Here is a 19,023-nt window from a genome sequence, read left to right as displayed (position 1 = left end):
CACCTAGGGAAACCTAGCAAACCTATACATTTCTGAAAACTAGACACCCAGGGGAATCCAGGATGGGGTGACTTGACTGCCTCCCACCATGGTCTGTTACCCAGAATCCCTTGCAAACGAAAAAAATTTACAAAAAAAACACATTTTCCCCACATTTCTGTGATGGAAAGTTCTGGAATCTGCGTGGATCCACAAATTTCCACCCACCCCGCGTTCCCCAAAGTCCTACGAGAAAAATGGTACCTCACTTGTGCGGGTCGGCCTAGTGCCCGCGACAGGAAACGGCGCAAAACGCAACGTGGTTTTGGAGTGAAAAATGACCCTTTTTTTGGCAAAGTGACTAGCTGTAGATTTTGTACCCTAGCCCTGCCGGCAACTAGGGAAACCTAGCAAACCTATACATTTTTGAAAACTAGACAGCCAGGGGAATCCAGGATGGGGTGACTTGACTGCCTCCCACCATGGTCTGTTACCCAGAATCCTTTGTAAACATAAAAAATTGACAAAAAAAACACATTTTCCCCACATTTCTGTGATGGAAAGTTCTGGAACCTGCGTGGATCCACAAATTTCCACCCACCCCGCGATCCCCAAAGTCCTACGAGAAAAATGGTACCTCACTTGTGCGGGTCGGCCTAGTGCCCGCGACAGGAAACGGCGCAAAACGCAACGTGGTTTTGGAGTGAAAAATGACCCTTTTTTTGGCAAAGTGACTAGCTGTAGATTTTGTACCCTAGCCCTGCCGGCACCTAGGGAAACCTAGCAAACCTATACATTTCTGAAAACTAGACACCCAGGGGAATCCAGGATGGGGTGACTTGACTGCCTCCCACCATGGTCTGTTACCCAGAATCCCTAGCAAACGTAAAAAATTGACAAAAAAACACACATTTTCCCCACATTTCTGTGATGGAAAGTTCTGGAATCTGCGTGGATCCACAAATTTCCACCCACCCCGCGTTCCCCAAAGTCCTACGAGAAAAATGGTACCTCACTTGTGCGGGTCGGCCTAGTGCCCGCGACAGGAAACGGCGCAAAACGCAACGTGGTTTTGGAGTGAAAAATGACCCTTTTTTTGGCAAAGTGACTAGCTGTAGATTTTGTACCCTAGCCCTGCCGGCACCTAGGGAAACCTAGCAAACCTATACATTTTTGAAAACTAGACACCCAGGGGAATCCAGGATGGGGTGACTTGACTGCCTCCCACCATGGTCTGTTACCCAGAATCCCTTGCAAACGTAAAAAATTTACAAAAAAAAACACATTTTCCCCACATTTCTGTGATGGAAAGTTCTGGAATCTGCGTGGATCCACAAATTTCCACCCACCCCGCGTTCCCCAAAGTCCTACGAGAAAAATGGTACCTCACTTGTGCGGGTCGGCCTAGTGCCCGCGACAGGAAACGGCGCAAAACGCAACGTGGTTTTGGAGTGAAAAATGACCCTTTTTTTGGAAAAGTGACTAGCTGTAGATTTTGTACCCTAGCCCTGCCAGCAGCTAGGGAAACCTAGCAAACCTATACATTTCTGAAAACTAGACACCCAGGGGAATCCAGGATGGGGTGACTTGACTGCCTCCCACCATGGTCTGTTACCCAGAATCCCTAGCAAACGTAAAAAATTGACAAAAAAAACACATTTTCCCCACATTTCTGTGATGGAAAGTTCTGGAATCTGCGTGGATCCACAAATTTCCACCCACCCCGCGTTCCCCAAAGTCCTACGAGAAAAATGGTACCTCACTTGTGCGGGTCGGCCTAGTGCCCGCGACAGGAAACGGCGCAAAACGCAACGTGGTTTTGGAGTGAAAAATGACCCTTTTTTTGGCAAAGTGACTAGCTGTAGATTTTGTACCCTAGCCCTGCCGGCACCTAGGGAAACCTAGCAAACCTATACATTTTTGAAAACTAGACACCCAGGGGAATCCAGGATGGGGTGACTTGACTGCCTCCCACCATGGTCTGTTACCCAGAATCCCTTGCAAACGTAAAAAATTGACAAAAAAAACACATTTTCCCCACATTTCTGTGATGGAAAGTTCTGGAATCTGCGTGGATCCACAAATTTCCACCCACCCCGCGTTCCCCAAAGTCCTACGAGAAAAATGGTACCTCACTTGTGCGGGTCGGCCTAGTGCCCGCGACAGGAAACGGCGCAAAACGCAACGTGGTTTTGGAGTGAAAAATGACCCTTTTTTTGGCAAAGTGACTAGCTGTAGATTTTGTACTCTAGCCCTGCCAGCAGCTAGGGAAACCTAGCAAACCTATACATTTCTGAAAACTAGACACCCAGGGGAATCCAGGATGGGGTGACTTGACTGCCTCCCACCATGGTCTGTTACCCAGAATCCCTTGCAAACGTAAAAAATTGACAAAAAAAACACATTTTCCCCACATTTCTGTGATGGAAAGTTCTGGAATCTGCGTGGATCCACAAATTTCCACCCACCCCGCGTTCCCCAAAGTCCTACGAGAAAAATGGTACCTCACTTGTGCGGGTTGGCCTAGTGCCCGCGACAGGAAATGGCGCAAAACGCAACGTGGTTTTGGAGTGAAAAATGACCCTTTTTTTGGCAAAGTGACTAGCTGTAGATTTTGTACCCTAGCCCTGCCGGCACCTAGGGAAACCTAGCAAACCTATACATTTTTGAAAACTAGACACCCAGGGGAATCCAGGATGGGGTGACTTGACTGCCTCCCACCATGGTCTGTTACCCAGAATCCCTCGCAAACGTAAAAAATTGACAAAAAAAACACATTTTCCCCACATTTCTGTGATGGAAAGTTCTGGAATCTGCGTGGATCCACAAATTTCCACCCACCCCGCGTTCCCCAAAGTCCTACGAGAAAAATGGTACCTCACTTGTGCGGGTCGGCCTAGTGCCCGCGACAGGAAACGGCGCAAAACGCAACGTGGTTTTGGAGTGAAAAATGACCCTTTTTTTGGCAAAGTGACTAGCTGTAGATTTTGTACCCTAGCCCTGCCGGCACCTAGGGAAACCTAGCAAACCTATACATTTCTGAAAACTAGACACCCAGGGGAATCCAGGATGGGGTGACTTGACTGCCTCCCACCATGGTCTGTTACCCAGAATCCCTTGCAAACGTAAAAAATTTACAAAAAAAACACATTTTCCCCACATTTCTGTGATGGAAAGTTCTGGAATCTGCGTGGATCCACAAATTTCCACCAACCCCGCGTTCCCCAAAGTCCTACGAGAAAAATGGTACCTCACTTGTGCGGGTCGGCCTAGTGCCCGCGACAGGAAACGGCGCAAAACGCAACGTGGTTTTGGAGTGAAAAATGACCCTTTTTTTGGCAAAGTGACTAGCTGTAGATTTTGTACCCTAGCCCTGCCGGCACCTAGGGAAACCTAGCAAACCTATACATTTTTGAAAACTAGACACCCAGGGGAATCCAGGATGGGGTGACTTGACTGCCTCCCACCATGGTCTGTTACCCAGAATCCCTTGCAAACGTAAAAAATTGACAAAAAAAACACATTTTCCCCACATTTCTGTGATGGAAAGTTCTGGAATCTGCGTGGATCCACAAATTTCCACCCACCCCGCGTTCCCCAAAGTCCTACGAGAAAAATGGTACCTCACTTGTGCGGGTCGGCCTAGTGCCCGCGACAGGAAACGGCGCAAAACGCAACGTGGTTTTGGAGTGAAAAATGACCCTTTTTTTGGCAAAGTGACTAGCTGTAGATTTTGTACCCTAGCCCTGCCGGCACCTAGGGAAACCTAGCAAACCTATACATTTCTGAAAACTAGACACCCCGGGGAATCCAGGATGGGGTGACTTGACTGCCTCCCACCATGGTCTGTTACCCAGAATCCCTTGCAAACGTAAAAAATTGACAAAAAAAACACATTTTCCCCACATTTCTGTGATGGAAAGTTCTGGAATCTGCGTGGATCCACAAATTTCCACCCACCCCGCGTTCCCCAAAGTCCTACGAGAAAAATGGTACCTCACTTGTGCGGGTCGGCCTAGTGCCCGCGACAGGAAACGGCGCAAAACGCAACGTGGTTTTGGAGTGAAAAATGACCCTTTTTTTGGCAAAGTGACTAGCTGTAGATTTTGTACCCTAGCCCTGCCGGCACCTAGGGAAACCTAGCAAACCTATACATTTCTGAAAACTAGACACCCAGGGGAATCCAGGATGGGGTGACTTGACTGCCTCCCACCATGGTCTGTTACCCAGAATCCCTTGCAAACGTAAAAAATTTACAAAAAAAACACATTTTCCCCACATTTCTGTGATGGAAAGTTCTGGAATCTGCGTGGATCCACAAATTTCCACCCACCCCGCGTTCCCCAAAGTCCTACGAGAAAAATGGTACCTCACTTGTGCGGGTCGGCCTAGTGCCCGCGACAGGAAATGGCGCAAAACGCAAAGTGGTTTTGGAGTGATAAATGACCCTTTTTTTGGCAAAGTGACTAGCTGTAGATTTTGTACCCTAGCCCTGCCGGCACCTAGGGAAACCTAGCAAACCTATACATTTCTGAAAACTAGACACCCGGCGGTTTCCAGGGAGGTAAGGCTTGCGTGGATCCCCCAACGTTTCCTTACCCAGAATCCCCTGCAAACCTCAATTTTTGCTCAAAAAATCACTTTTTTCACACATTTTGGGGTGGGAAAGTAGTGGCATCACCGGGCTCACACAAATTTACCACCACCCAGCGTTCCCCCAGGTCTCCCGGTAAAAATGGTGCCTCACTTGTGTGGGAGGCCCAAGTACCCGCGGCAGGCAAGGGCCCCAAACGTAGTGAGGCGACCTCAAGATGGCCTATCGCCAAACCACCTGGTTTTGCAAGGGGGGTCACTTTGGTTTTTGGCCCGGTGCGCGGCGGCCATCTAGGGAAACCTACCAAACCCAGGCATTTTTGAAAACTAGACACCCGGCGGCTTCCAGGGAGGTATGGCTTGCGTGGATCCCCCAACGTTTCCTTACCCAGAATCCCCTGCAAACCTCAATTTTTGCTCAAAAAATCACTTTTTTCACACATTTTGGGGTGGGAAAGTAGTGGCATCACCGGGCTCACACAAATTTACCACCACCCAGCGTTCCCCCAGGTCTCCCGGTAAAAATGGTGCCTCACTTGTGTGGGAGGCCCAAGTACCCGCGGCAGGCAAGGGCCCCAAACGTAGTGAGGCGACCTCAAGATGGCCTATCGCCAAACCACCTGGTTTTGCAAGGGGGGTCACTTTGGTTTTTGGCCCGGTGCGCGGCGGCCATCTAGGGAAACCTACCAAACCCAGGCATTTTTGAAATCTAGACACCCGGCGGCTTCCAGGGAGGTATGGTTTGCGTGGATCCCCCAACGTTTCCTTACCCAGAATCCCCTGCAAACCTCAAATTTTGCCCAAAAAATCACTTTTTTCACACATTTTGGGGTGGGAAAGTAGTGGCATCACCGGGCTCACACAAATTTACCACCACCCAGCGTTCCCCCAGGTCTCCCGGTAAAAATGGTGCCTCACTTGTGTGGGAGGCCCAAGTACCCGCGGCAGGCAAGGGCCCCAAACGTAGTGAGGCGACCTCAAGATGGCCTATCGCCAAACCACCTGGTTTTGCAAGGGGGGTCACTTTGGTTTTTGGCCCGGTGCGCGGCGGCCATCTAGGGAAACCTACCAAACCCAGGCATTTTTGAAAACTAGACACCCGGCGGCTTCCAGGGAGGTATGGTTTGCGTGGATCCCCCAACGTTTCCTTACCCAGAATCCCCTGCAAACCTCAAATTTTGCCCAAAAAATCACTTTTTTCACACATTTTGGGGTGGGAAAGTAGTGGCATCACCGGGCTCACACAAATTTACCACCACCCAGCGTTCCCCCAGGTCTCCCGGTAAAAATGGTGCCTCACTTGTGTGGGAGGCCCAAGTACCCGCGGCAGGCAAGGGCCCCAAACGTAGTGAGGCGACCTCAAGATGGCCTATCGCCAAACCACCTGGTTTTGCAAGGGGGGTCACTTTGGTTTTTGGCCCGGTGCGCGGCGGCCATCTAGGGAAACCTACCAAACCCAGGCATTTTTGAAAACTAGACACCCGGCGGCTTCCAGGGAGGTATGGCTTGCGTGGATCCCCCAACGTTTCCTTACCCAGAATCCCCTGCAAACCTCAATTTTTGCTCAAAAAATCACTTTTTTCACACATTTTGGGGTGGGAAAGTAGTGGCATCACCGGGCTCACACAAATTTACCACCACCCAGCGTTCCCCCAGGTCTCCCGGTAAAAATGGTGCCTCACTTGTGTGGGAGGCCCAAGTACCCGCGGCAGGCAAGGGCCCCAAACGTAGTGAGGCGACCTCAAGATGGCCTATCGCCAAACCACCTGGTTTTGCAAGGGGGGTCACTTTGGTTTTTGGCCCGGTGCGCGGCGGCCATCTAGGGAAACCTACCAAACCCAGGCATTTTTGAAAACTAGACACCCGGAGGCTTCCAGGGAGGTATGGTTTGCGTGGATCCCCCAACGTTTCCTTACCCAGAATCCCCTGCAAACCTCAAATTTTGCCCAAAAAATCACTTTTTTCACACATTTTGGGGTGGGAAAGTAGTGGCATCACCGGGCTCACACAAATTTACCACCACCCAGCGTTCCCCCAGGTCTCCCGGTAAAAATGGTGCCTCACTTGTGTGGGAGGCCCAAGTACCCGCGGCAGGCAAGGGCCCCAAACGTAGTGAGGCGACCTCAAGATGGCCTATCGCCAAACCACCTGGTTTTGCAAGGGGGGTCACTTTGGTTTTTGGCCCGGTGCGCGGCGGCCATCTAGGGAAACCTACCAAACCCAGGCATTTTTGAAAACTAGACACCCGGCGGCTTCCAGGGAGGTATGGCTTGCGTGGATCCCCCAACGTTTCCTTACCCAGAATCCCCTGCAAACCTCAATTTTTGCTCAAAAAATCACTTTTTTCACACATTTTGGGGTGGGAAAGTAGTGGCATCACCGGGCTCACACAAATTTACCACCACCCAGCGTTCCCCCAGGTCTCCCGGTAAAAATGGTGCCTCACTTGTGTGGGAGGCCCAAGTACCCGCGGCAGGCAAGGGCCCCAAACGTAGTGAGGCGACCTCAAGATGGCCTATCGCCAAACCACCTGGTTTTGCAAGGGGGGTCACTTTGGTTTTTGGCCCGGTGCGCGGCGGCCATCTAGGGAAACCTACCAAACCCAGGCATTTTTGAAAACTAGACACCCGGCGGCTTCCAGGGAGGTATGGCTTGCGTGGATCCCCCAACGTTTCCTTACCCAGAATCCCCTGCAAACCTCAATTTTTGCTCAAAAAATCACTTTTTTCACACATTTTGGGGTGGGAAAGTAGTGGCATCACCGGGCTCACACAAATTTACCACCACCCAGCGTTCCCCCAGGTCTCCCGGTAAAAATGGTGCCTCACTTGTGTGGGAGGCCCAAGTACCCGCGGCAGGCAAGGGCCCCAAACGTAGTGAGGCGACCTCAAGATGGCCTATCGCCAAACCACCTGGTTTTGCAAGGGGGGTCACTTTGGTTTTTGGCCCGGTGCGCGGCGGCCATCTAGGGAAACCTACCAAACCCAGGCATTTTTGAAATCTAGACACCCGGCGGCTTCCAGGGAGGTATGGTTTGCGTGGATCCCCCAACGTTTCCTTACCCAGAATCCCCTGCAAACCTCAAATTTTGCCCAAAAAATCACTTTTTTCACACATTTTGGGGTGGGAAAGTAGTGGCATCACCGGGCTCACACAAATTTACCACCACCCAGCGTTCCCCCAGGTCTCCCGGTAAAAATGGTGCCTCACTTGTGTGGGAGGCCCAAGTACCCGCGGCAGGCAAGGGCCCCAAACGTAGTGAGGCGACCTCAAGATGGCCTATCGCCAAACCACCTGGTTTTGCAAGGGGGGTCACTTTGGTTTTTGGCCCGGTGCGCGGCGGCCATCTAGGGAAACCTACCAAACCCAGGCATTTTTGAAAACTAGACACCCGGCGGCTTCCAGGGAGGTATGGTTTGCGTGGATCCCCCAACGTTTCCTTACCCAGAATCCCCTGCAAACCTCAAATTTTGCCCAAAAAATCACTTTTTTCACACATTTTGGGGTGGGAAAGTAGTGGCATCACCGGGCTCACACAAATTTACCACCACCCAGCGTTCCCCCAGGTCTCCCGGTAAAAATGGTGCCTCACTTGTGTGGGAGGCCCAAGTACCCGCGGCAGGCAAGGGCCCCAAACGTAGTGAGGCGACCTCAAGATGGCCTATCGCCAAACCACCTGGTTTTGCAAGGGGGGTCACTTTGGTTTTTGGCCCGGTGCGCGGCGGCCATCTAGGGAAACCTACCAAACCCAGGCATTTTTGAAAACTAGACACCCGGCGGCTTCCAGGGAGGTATGGCTTGCGTGGATCCCCCAACGTTTCCTTACCCAGAATCCCCTGCAAACCTCAATTTTTGCTCAAAAAATCACTTTTTTCCCACATTTTGGGGTGGGAAAGTAGTGGCATCACCGGGCTCACACAAATTTACCACCACCCAGCGTTCCCCCAGGTCTCCCGGTAAAAATGGTGCCTCACTTGTGTGGGAGGCCCAAGTACCCGCGGCAGGCAAGGGCCCCAAACGTAGTGAGGCGACCTCAAGATGGCCTATCGCCAAACCACCTGGTTTTGCAAGGGGGGTCACTTTGGTTTTTGGCCCGGTGCGCGGCGGCCATCTAGGGAAACCTACCAAACCCAGGCATTTTTGAAAACTAGACACCCGGCGGCTTCCAGGGAGGTATGGCTTGCGTGGATCCCCCAACGTTTCCTTACCCAGAATCCCCTGCAAACCTCAAATTTTGCCCAAAAAATCACTTTTTTCACACATTTTGGGGTGGGAAAGTAGTGGCATCACCGGGCTCACACAAATTTACCACCACCCAGCGTTCCCCCAGGTCTCCCGGTAAAAATGGTGCCTCACTTGTGTGGGAGGCCCAAGTACCCGCGGCAGGCAAGGGCCCCAAACGTAGTGAGGCGACATCAAGATGGCCTATCGCCAAACCACCTGGTTTTGCAAGGGGGGTCACTTTGGTTTTTGGCCCGGTGCACGGCGGCCATCTAGGGAAACCTACCAAACCCAGGCATTTTTGAAAACTAGACACCCGGCGGCTTCCAGGGAGGTATGGCTTGCGTGGATCCCCCAACGTTTCCTTACCCAGAATCCCCTGCAAACCTCAATTTTTGCTCAAAAAATCACTTTTTTCACACATTTTGGGGTGGGAAAGTAGTGGCATCACCGGGCTCACACAAATTTACCACCACCCAGCGTTCCCCCAGGTTTCCCGGTAAAAATGGTGCCTCACTTGTGTGGGAGGCCCAAGTACCCGCGGCAGGCAAGGGCCCCAAACGTAGTGAGGCGACCTCAAGATGGCCTATCGCCAAACCACCTGGTTTTGCAAGGGGGGTCACTTTGGTTTTTGGCCCGGTGCGCGGCGGCCATCTAGGGAAACCTACCAAACCCAGGCATTTTTGAAAACTAGACACCCGGCGGCTTCCAGGGAGGTATGGCTTGCGTGGATCCCCCAACGTTTCCTTACCCAGAATCCCCTGCAAACCTCAATTTTTGCTCAAAAAATCACTTTTTTCACACATTTTGGGGTGGGAAAGTAGTGGCATCACCGGGCTCACACAAATTTACCACCACCCAGCGTTCCCCCAGGTCTCCCGGTAAAAATGGTGCCTCACTTGTGTGGGAGGCCCAAGTACCCGCGGCAGGCAAGGGCCCCAAACGTAGTGAGGCGACCTCAAGATGGCCTATCGCCAAACCACCTGGTTTTGCAAGGGGGGTCACTTTGGTTTTTGGCCCGGTGCGCGGCGGCCATCTAGGGAAACCTACCAAACCCAGGCATTTTTGAAAACTAGACACCCGGCGGCTTCCAGGGAGGTATGGCTTGCGTGGATCCCCCAACGTTTCCTTACCCAGAATCCCCTGCAAACCTCAAATTTTGTCCAAAAAATCACTTTTTTCACACATTTTGGGGTGGGAAAGTAGTGGCATCACCGGGCTCACACAAATTTACCACCACCCAGCGTTCCCCCAGGTCTCCCGGTAAAAATGGTGCCTCACTTGTGTGGGAGGCCCAAGTACCCGCGGCAGGCAAGGGCCCCAAACGTAGTGAGGCGACATCAAGATGGCCTATCGCCAAACCACCTGGTTTTGCAAGGGGGGTCACTTTGGTTTTTGGCCCGGTGCACGGCGGCCATCTAGGGAAACCTACCAAACCCAGGCATTTTTGAAAACTAGACACCCGGCGGCTTCCAGGGAGGTATGGCTTGCATGGATCCCCCAAAGTTTCCTTACCCAGAATCCCCTGCAAACCTCAATTTTTGCTCAAAAAATCACTTTTTTCACACATTTTGGGGTGGGAAAGTAGTGGCATCACCGGGCTCACACAAATTTACCACCACCCAGCGTTCCCCCAGGTCTCCCGCTAAAAATGGTGCCTCACTTGTGTGGGAGGCCCAAGTACCCGCGGCAGGCAAGGACAACAAACGTAGTGAGGCAACATCAACATTGCCTATCCTAAATGTCGCCTCACTACGTTTGTTGTCCTTGCCTGCCGCGGGTACTTGGGCCTCCCACACAAGTGAGGCACCATTTTTACCGGGAGACCTGGGGGAACGCTGGGTGGTGGTAAATTTGTGTGAGCCCGGTGATGCCACTACTTTCCCACCCCAAAATGTGTGAAAAAAGTGATTTTTTGAGCAAAAATTGAGGTTTGCAGGGGATTCTGGGTAAGGAAACGTTGGGGGATCCACGCAAGCCATACCTCCCTGGAAGCCGCCGGGTGTCTAGTTTTCAAAAATGCCTGGGTTTGGTAGGTTTCCCTAGATGGCCGCCGTGCACCGGGCCAAAAACCAAAGTGACCCCCCTTGCAAAACCAGGTGGTTTGGCGATAGGCCATCTTGATGTCGCCTCACTACGTTTGGGGCCCTTGCCTGCCGCGGGTACTTGGGCCTCCCACACAAGTGAGGCACCATTTTTACCGGGAGACCTGGGGGAACGCTGGGTGGTGGTAAATTTGTGTGAGCCCGGTGATGCCACTACTTTCCCACCCCAAAATGTGTGAAAAAAGTGATTTTTTGGGCAAAATTTGAGGTTTGCAGGGGATTCTGGGTAAGGAAACGTTGGGGGATCCACGCAAGCCATACCTCCCTGGAAGCCGCCGGGTGTCTAGTTTTCAAAAATGCCTGGGTTTGGTAGGTTTCCCTAGATGGCCGCCGCGCACCGGGCCAAAAACCAAAGTGACCCCCCTTGCAAAACCAGGTGGTTTGGCCATAGGCCATCTTGAGGTCGCCTCACTACGTTTGGGGCCCTTGCCTGCCGCGGGTACTTGGGCCTCCCACACAAGTGAGGCACCATTTTTACCGGGAGACCTGGGGGAACGCTGGGTGGTGGTAAATTTGTGTGAGCCCGGTGATGCCACTACTTTCCCACCCCAAAATGTGTGAAAAAAGTGATTTTTTGAGCAAAAATTGAGGTTTGCAGGGGATTCTAGGTAAGGAAACGTTGGGGGATCCACGCAAGCCATACCTCCCTGGAAGCCGCCGGGTGTCTAGTTTTCAAAAATGCCTGGGTTTGGTAGGTTTCCCTAGATGGCCGCCGTGCACCGGGCCAAAAACCAAAGTGACCCCCCTTGCAAAACCAGGTGGTTTGGCGATAGGCCATCTTGATGTCGCCTCACTACGTTTGGGGCCCTTGCCTGCCGCGGGTACTTGGGCCTCCCACACAAGTGAGGCACCATTTTTACCGGGAGACCTGGGGGAACGCTGGGTGGTGGTAAATTTGTGTGAGCCCGGTGATGCCACTACTTTCCCACCCCAAAATGTGTGAAAAAAGTGCTTTTTTGAGCAAAAATTGAGGTTTGCAGGGGATTCTGGGTAAGGAAACGTTGGGGGATCCACGCAAGCCATACCTCCCTGGAAGCCGCCGGGTGTCTAGTTTTTAAAAATGCCTGGGTTTGGTAGGTTTCCCTAGATGGCCGCCGTGCACCGGGCCAAAAACCAAAGTGACCCCCCTTGCAAAACCAGGTGGTTTGGCGATAGGCCATCTTGATGTCGCCTCACTACGTTTGGGGCCCTTGCCTGCCGCGGGTACTTGGGCCTCCCACACAAGTGAGGCACCATTTTTACCGGGAGACCTGGGGGAACGCTGGGTGGTGGTAAATTTGTGTGAGCCCGGTGATGCCACTACTTTCCCACCCCAAAATGTGGGAAAAAAGTGATTTTTTGGACAAAATTTGAGGTTTGCAGGGGATTCTGGGTAAGGAAACGTTGGGGGATCCACGCAAGCCATACCTCCTTGGAAGCCGCCGGGTGTCTAGTTTTCAAAAATGCCTGGGTTTGGTAGGTTTCCCTAGATGGCCGCCGCGCACCGGGCCAAAAACCAAAGTGACCCCCCCTTGCAAAACCAGGTGGTTTGGCGATAGGCCATCTTGAGGTCGCCTCACTACGTTTGGGGCCCTTGCCTGCCGCGGGTACTTGGGCCTCCCACACAAGTGAGGCACCATTTTTACCGGGAGACCTGGGGGAACGCTGGGTGGTGGTAAATTTGTGTGAGCCCGGTGATGCCACTACTTTCCCACCCCAAAATGTGTGAAAAAAGTGATTTTTTGAGCAAAAATTGAGGTTTGCAGGGGATTCTGGGTAAGGAAACGTTGGGGGATCCACGCAAGCCATACCTCCCTGGAAGCCGCCGGGTGTCTAGTTTTCAAAAATGCCTGGGTTTGGTAGGTTTCCCTAGATGGCCGCCGCGCACCGGGCCAAAAACCAAAGTGACCCCCCTTGCAAAACCAGGTGGTTTGGCGATAGGCCATCTTGAGGTCGCCTCACTACGTTTGGGGCCCTTGCCTGCCGCGGGTACTTGGGCCTCCCACACAAGTGAGGCACCATTTTTACCGGGAGACCTGGGGGAACGCTGGGTGGTGGTAAATTTGTGTGAGCCCGGTGATGCCACTACTTTCCCACCCCAAAATGTGTGAAAAAAGTGATTTTTTGAGCAAAAATTGAGGTTTGCAGGGGATTCTGGGTAAGGAAACGTTGGGGGATCCATGCAAGCCATACCTCCCTGGAAGCCGCCGGGTGTCTAGTTTTCAAAAATGCCTGGGTTTGGTAGGTTTCCCTAGATGGCCGCCGTGCACCGGGCCAAAAACCAAAGTGACCCCCCTTGCAAAACCAGGTGGTTTGGCGATAGGCCATCTTGATGTCGCCTCACTACGTTTGGGGCCCTTGCCTGCCGCGGGTACTTGGGCCTCCCACACAAGTGAGGCACCATTTTTACCGGGAGACCTGGGGGAACGCTGGGTGGTGGTAAATTTGTGTGAGCCCGGTGATGCCACTACTTTCCCACCCCAAAATGTGTGAAAAAAGTGCTTTTTTGAGCAAAAATTGAGGTTTGCAGGGGATTCTGGGTAAGGAAACGTTGGGGGATCCACGCAAGCCATACCTCCCTGGAAGCCGCCGGGTGTCTAGTTTTCAAAAATGCCTGGGTTTGGTAGGTTTCCCTAGATGGCCGCCGTGCACCGGGCCAAAAACCAAAGTGACCCCCCTTGCAAAACCAGGTGGTTTGGCGATAGGCCATCTTGATGTCGCCTCACTACGTTTGGGGCCCTTGCCTGCCGCGGGTACTTGGGCCTCCCACACAAGTGAGGCACCATTTTTACCGGGAGACCTGGGGGAACGCTGGGTGGTGGTAAATTTGTGTGAGCCCGGTGATGCCACTACTTTCCCACCCCAAAATGTGTGAAAAAAGTGATTTTTTGGGCAAAATTTGAGGTTTGCAGGGGATTCTGGGTAAGGAAACGTTGGGGGATCCACGCAAACCATACCTCCCTGGAAGCCGCCGGGTGTCTAGTTTTCAAAAATGCCTGGGTTTGGTAGGTTTCCCTAGATGGCCGCCGCGCACCGGGCCAAAAACCAAAGTGACCCCCCTTGCAAAACCAGGTGGTTTGGCGATAGGCCATCTTGAGGTCGCCTCACTACGTTTGGGGCCCTTGCCTGCCGCGGGTACTTGGGCCTCCCACACAAGTGAGGCACCATTTTTACCGGGAGACCTGGGGGAACGCTGGGTGGTGGTAAATTTGTGTGAGCCCGGTGATGCCACTACTTTCCCACCCCAAAATGTGTGAAAAAAGTGATTTTTTGAGCAAAAATTGAGGTTTGCAGGGGATTCTGGGTAAGGAAACGTTGGGGGATCCACGCAAGCCATACCTCCCTGGAAGCCGCCGGGTGTCTAGTTTTCAAAAATGCCTGGGTTTGGTAGGATTCCCTAGATGGCCGCCGCGCACCGGGCCAAAAACCAAAGTGACCCCCCTTGCAAAACCAGGTGGTTTGGCGATAGGCCATCTTGAGGTCGCATCACTACATTTGGGGCCCTTGCCTGCCGCGGGTACTTGGGCCTCCCACACAAGTGAGGCACCATTTTTACCGGGAGACCTGGGGGAACGCTGGGTGGTGGTAAATTTGTGTGAGCCCGGTGATGCCACTACTTTCCCACCCCAAAATGTGTGAAATAAGTGATTTTTTGAGCAAAAATTGAGGTTTGCAGGGGATTCTGGGTAAGGAAACGTTGGGGGATCCACGCAAGCCATACCTCCCTGGAAGCCGCCGGGTGTCTAGTTTTCAAAAATGCCTGGGTTTGGTAGGTTTCCCTAGATGGCCGCCGCGCACCGGGCCAAAAACCAAAGTGACCCCCCTTGCAAAACCAGGTGGTTTGGCGATAGGCCATCTTGAGGTCGCCTCACTACGTTTGGGGCCCTTGCCTGCCGCGGGTACTTGGGCCTCCCACACAAGTGAGGCACCATTTTTACCGGGAGACCTGGGGGAACGCTGGGTGGTGGTAAATTTGTGTGAGCCCGGTGATGCCACTACTTTCCCACCCCAAAATGTGTGAAAAAAGTGATTTTTTGGGCAAAAATTGAGGTTTGCAGGGGATTCTAGGTAAGGAAACGTTGGGGGATCCACGCAAGCCATACCTCCCTGGAAGCCGCCGGGTGTCTAGTTTTCAGAAATGCGTGGGTTGGAAAGGTTTCCCTAGATGGCCGCCGAGCCCTGGGCAAAAAACCAAAGTAACCCCCCTTGCAAAACCAGATTACCTATTGTTACTACAGCGTGAGAATTTAGGAACAATACTGCAAAGAAAATGTGGCAGACAATTTGAGGTTTACAGGACAATGGGGATAAAAAATATTTTTCAAATCACTAGAGAGACATCACCATGAACTCCCAAAGGTTTTCGACAATATCTACAGTTGGTGGGTTATTCTTACATGGAAAGTGTACCTTGGCAGAGAAACAAAAAACAAAGATTCCTGCACAACCATCTATTCCTCAAACACACACACATACTGGTTGGATTTGGCACGAGGGCAAGTCATGGTTCAGTGTATTAAATTTTATTAACAAGAGATTTCACAAAAATGAAATGCACTGTCAATAATTAAATTCACAAAAAACCAAACCAATGACTTGCAGCTCGTGAGCTGTAAAGCCACGTCAAGGCACCAACCGCTTTACAGGCCATTCACACACCTTTCATACGTGATACAAACAAGACCATTCGCACCACCAGGTACAAAAGCAACACAGTACAAAAATCACCAAAAAGGGACAAGGTACACCCTGCTTCAGAAAGACAAATATTACTGCACAGTCATCGAACCCGCAAGCACACACACATACTGGTTGGATTTGGCACGAGGGTGAGTGATGGTTCAGTAGATAAAATTGTATTACCAAGTGATTTCACAAAACATGAAATGCACTGGTAATAATTGAAAGGGCAAGAAACTGAACCATTGACTCACAGCTCGTGAGCTGTAAAGCCACGACAAGGCACCAACCTCTTTACAGGCCATTCATACACCTTTCATACGTGTGAGACATACAAAACCATTCACACCGCCAGCCGCGGGCCCATCACATAACAAAACTCACACCAGCACACAGCGCCATTCAAGGGCCCATCACTTTCACACGCCCACAATCCAGACACAGCAACTACACAGGCTGAAGGATTGCGTGGAGTGGCACTCAGCTAGCAGTGTGTGTAGTGACCAGCAGAAAGTCACTACTCACACACAGCCAGCCAAGCACCAGTCGACACACACCGCTAGCCAAACGCCAGTCCACGCACACCGCTAGCCAAGCGCCAGTCCAGGCACACCGCCATCCAATCGCCAGTCCAGGCACACCGGCAGCCAATCGCCAATCCACCTACACCGCCAGCCAAGCTCCAGTCCACGGACACCACCAGACAAGCACCATTCCACGCACACCGCCAGCCAAGCTCCAGTCCACACACACCACCAGACAAGCTCCAGTCCACGGACACCACCAGCCAAGCTCCAGTCCACGGACACCACCAGCCAAACACCAGTCCGCACACACCACCAGTCCACACACACTGCCAGCCAAGTACCAGTCCACGCACAGCGCCAGCCAAGCACCATTCCACGCACACCACCAGCCAAGCACCATTCCACGCACACCGCCAGCCAAGCACCATTCCACGCACAGCACCAGCCACGCACCAGTCCACGCACACCGCCAGCCAAGCACCATTCCACGCACACCACCAGCCACGCACCAGTCCACGCACACCGCCAGTCCATGCACACCGCCAGTCCACGCACACCGTCAGCCAAGCACCATTCCACGCACACCGCCAGCCAAGCTCCAGTCCACACACACCACCAGACAAGCTCCAGTCCACGGACACCACCAGCCAAGCTCCAGTCCACGGACACCACCAGCCAAACACCAGTCCGCACACACCACCAGTCCACACACACTGCCAGCCAAGTACCAGTCCACGCACAGCGCCAGCCAAGCACCATTCCACGCACACCACCAGCCAAGCACCATTCCACGCACACCGCCAGCCAAGCACCATTCCACGCACAGCACCAGCCACGCACCAGTCCACGCACACCGCCAGCCAAGCACCATTCCACGCACACCACCAGCCACGCACCAGTCCACGCACACCGCCAGTCCATGCACACCGCCAGTCCACGCACACCGTCAGCCAAGCACCATTCCACGCACACCACCAACCAAGTGCCAGTCCACACACACCAACAGCCAAGCGCAAGCCTACACACACCGCCATCACATTTTGGATTTTTTTAGAAAAAAATAAAAACACAAACAAATTGCAAATAGATACAAATCTTCTAACAGAAAATCAGCAACTAAATACATTGCACTAACACCAACATTGAAACAGAATCAAATTATCCAAAGAATACAGACCAGGCAGTTCACTTTACCACTCAAGAATCCTCCCAAAAATTCTTTCGCGTGTGGTACGCTCTAAAACAAGCAGAGAGACACAGTGCAGGATGAGAGGGACAATCGGGACAGTACATACGACTCTCCTTCCGCAAACCTCTTCGCCAACAGACTCTACATCTCCTACTGGGAAAATCTTTTGCGGGTGTGGGAGGAATGTGATCTGGAAAGTGGCGTTCTTTCAATCTAGCAACATCCTCCACCAGTCCAACTCTAGGAACACTTGCCTGTTCCACTACAACAAGGCTGCCTATTACAGACTCCTGAAACTTAGCAAAAGTCATCTTTGACTCAGGGCAAGAATCCTGGAACACAACAAAAGTATTAAACATTGCCAAGTGGAAAAGATGGATAGCCAACTTCTTGTACCAAATGTAAGCCTTACGAAGAGCAGTGTAAGGTTCCAACCTCTGATCTACTCTGTCAACACCACCCATGTACCTATTATAGTCTAAAACACATACAGGTTTGCGCGCTTCAGCGACCTGACCCCAAACAGTCACAGGTGCAGTGCTTTCATCATGGATGGAAGTCAGCATGTAGACATCTCTCCTGTCTGTAAACTTCACAGCAAGAAGCTCCTGGCAACGCAACGCACTGCACTGTCCCCGCACAAGCTTTTGACAAACAAGTTCTTTCGGAAAACCTTTACGGTTACAGCGGACTGTGCCACAAGCAAAAGTGTCCACTTTGGCCAATTCCCTGAACAACCGTACACCAGTGTAGAAGTTATCTACATATAAATGGTGGCCTTTGTTAAAAAATCCTCTTCCAAGTTCCCAAACAATTTTCTCAGTCACTCCAAAAGTGGACGGACAACCAGGGAGGTTAAACCTAGATTCCTTACCGGTGTACACCCTGAAATTAGAGACATATCCAGTCCTACTGTCACACAGCATATACAGCTTTATTCCATAGCGTGCCCTCTTACTAGGAATGTACGCGCTGACGTCATCAGAAAGCGTGGGGGGGCTCGGGGGGGGTCGGGGGTGGCAGCGGAAGCTCTTCCGCTGCCCCCCCTGTAAAGGGGGGCAAGATCGAGGCACAAGGGGGGGAGCGCCAGCGCTTCCCCCGGGGGCTGTCCTCATGACGGAACGGTTCCGTCATGAGCACAGCCCAACCGATGCTCATGACGGAACCGTTCCGTCATGAGCATCGAAGGGGTTAAAGAAATTCCCACTGCTGGAATCAAAACCCCAAAAATATCACCCACAATTTCAGACCAAGTTTCTCTCTTAAAACGTTTTAATAGGTTAATATCTTCTACATCACTTATTTTATCTGTATGAAAAATCTTAGGAAAAACCAAACCCACATAACATGTGCCATACCAATGGTCAGGCAACCTGTAATAAGCCTTGTTCCCACACACATAGTACACTCCTGGAAAAATAGTATCTTCTCCACCTCTGAAACCCCAACCAGTCGCAACAAAGTATGTATCATGACACTCACTAGTCCCCACAAAATATGTATCATATTGGGATCTCCTTCTGGTAATGCATAGTTTACCCTTCTGCGGTGCATCTAGAGCCAAAGTTGGACTAGCCCCATTTCTCAACTCTTTTCCCATTTCAATGTCCCAAATTGTCTCACTTATTTCATATTTCCCTGCTTTCTCATGCATGTTCACTCTCCTTTCCTCTACCATATCTAAGAAAGCTTTCTCCTCTTCTTTCAAACTGCAAGTTAAATTATTCTTAAAAATGTAATCTAATGTTAG

Source organism: Triturus cristatus, chromosome 1_2 (genome assembly GCF_964204655.1).
Source record: "Triturus cristatus chromosome 1_2, aTriCri1.1, whole genome shotgun sequence".
Lineage (NCBI taxonomy): Eukaryota > Metazoa > Chordata > Amphibia > Caudata > Salamandridae > Triturus > Triturus cristatus.
Note: the sequence above shows the minus strand (reverse complement) of the source record.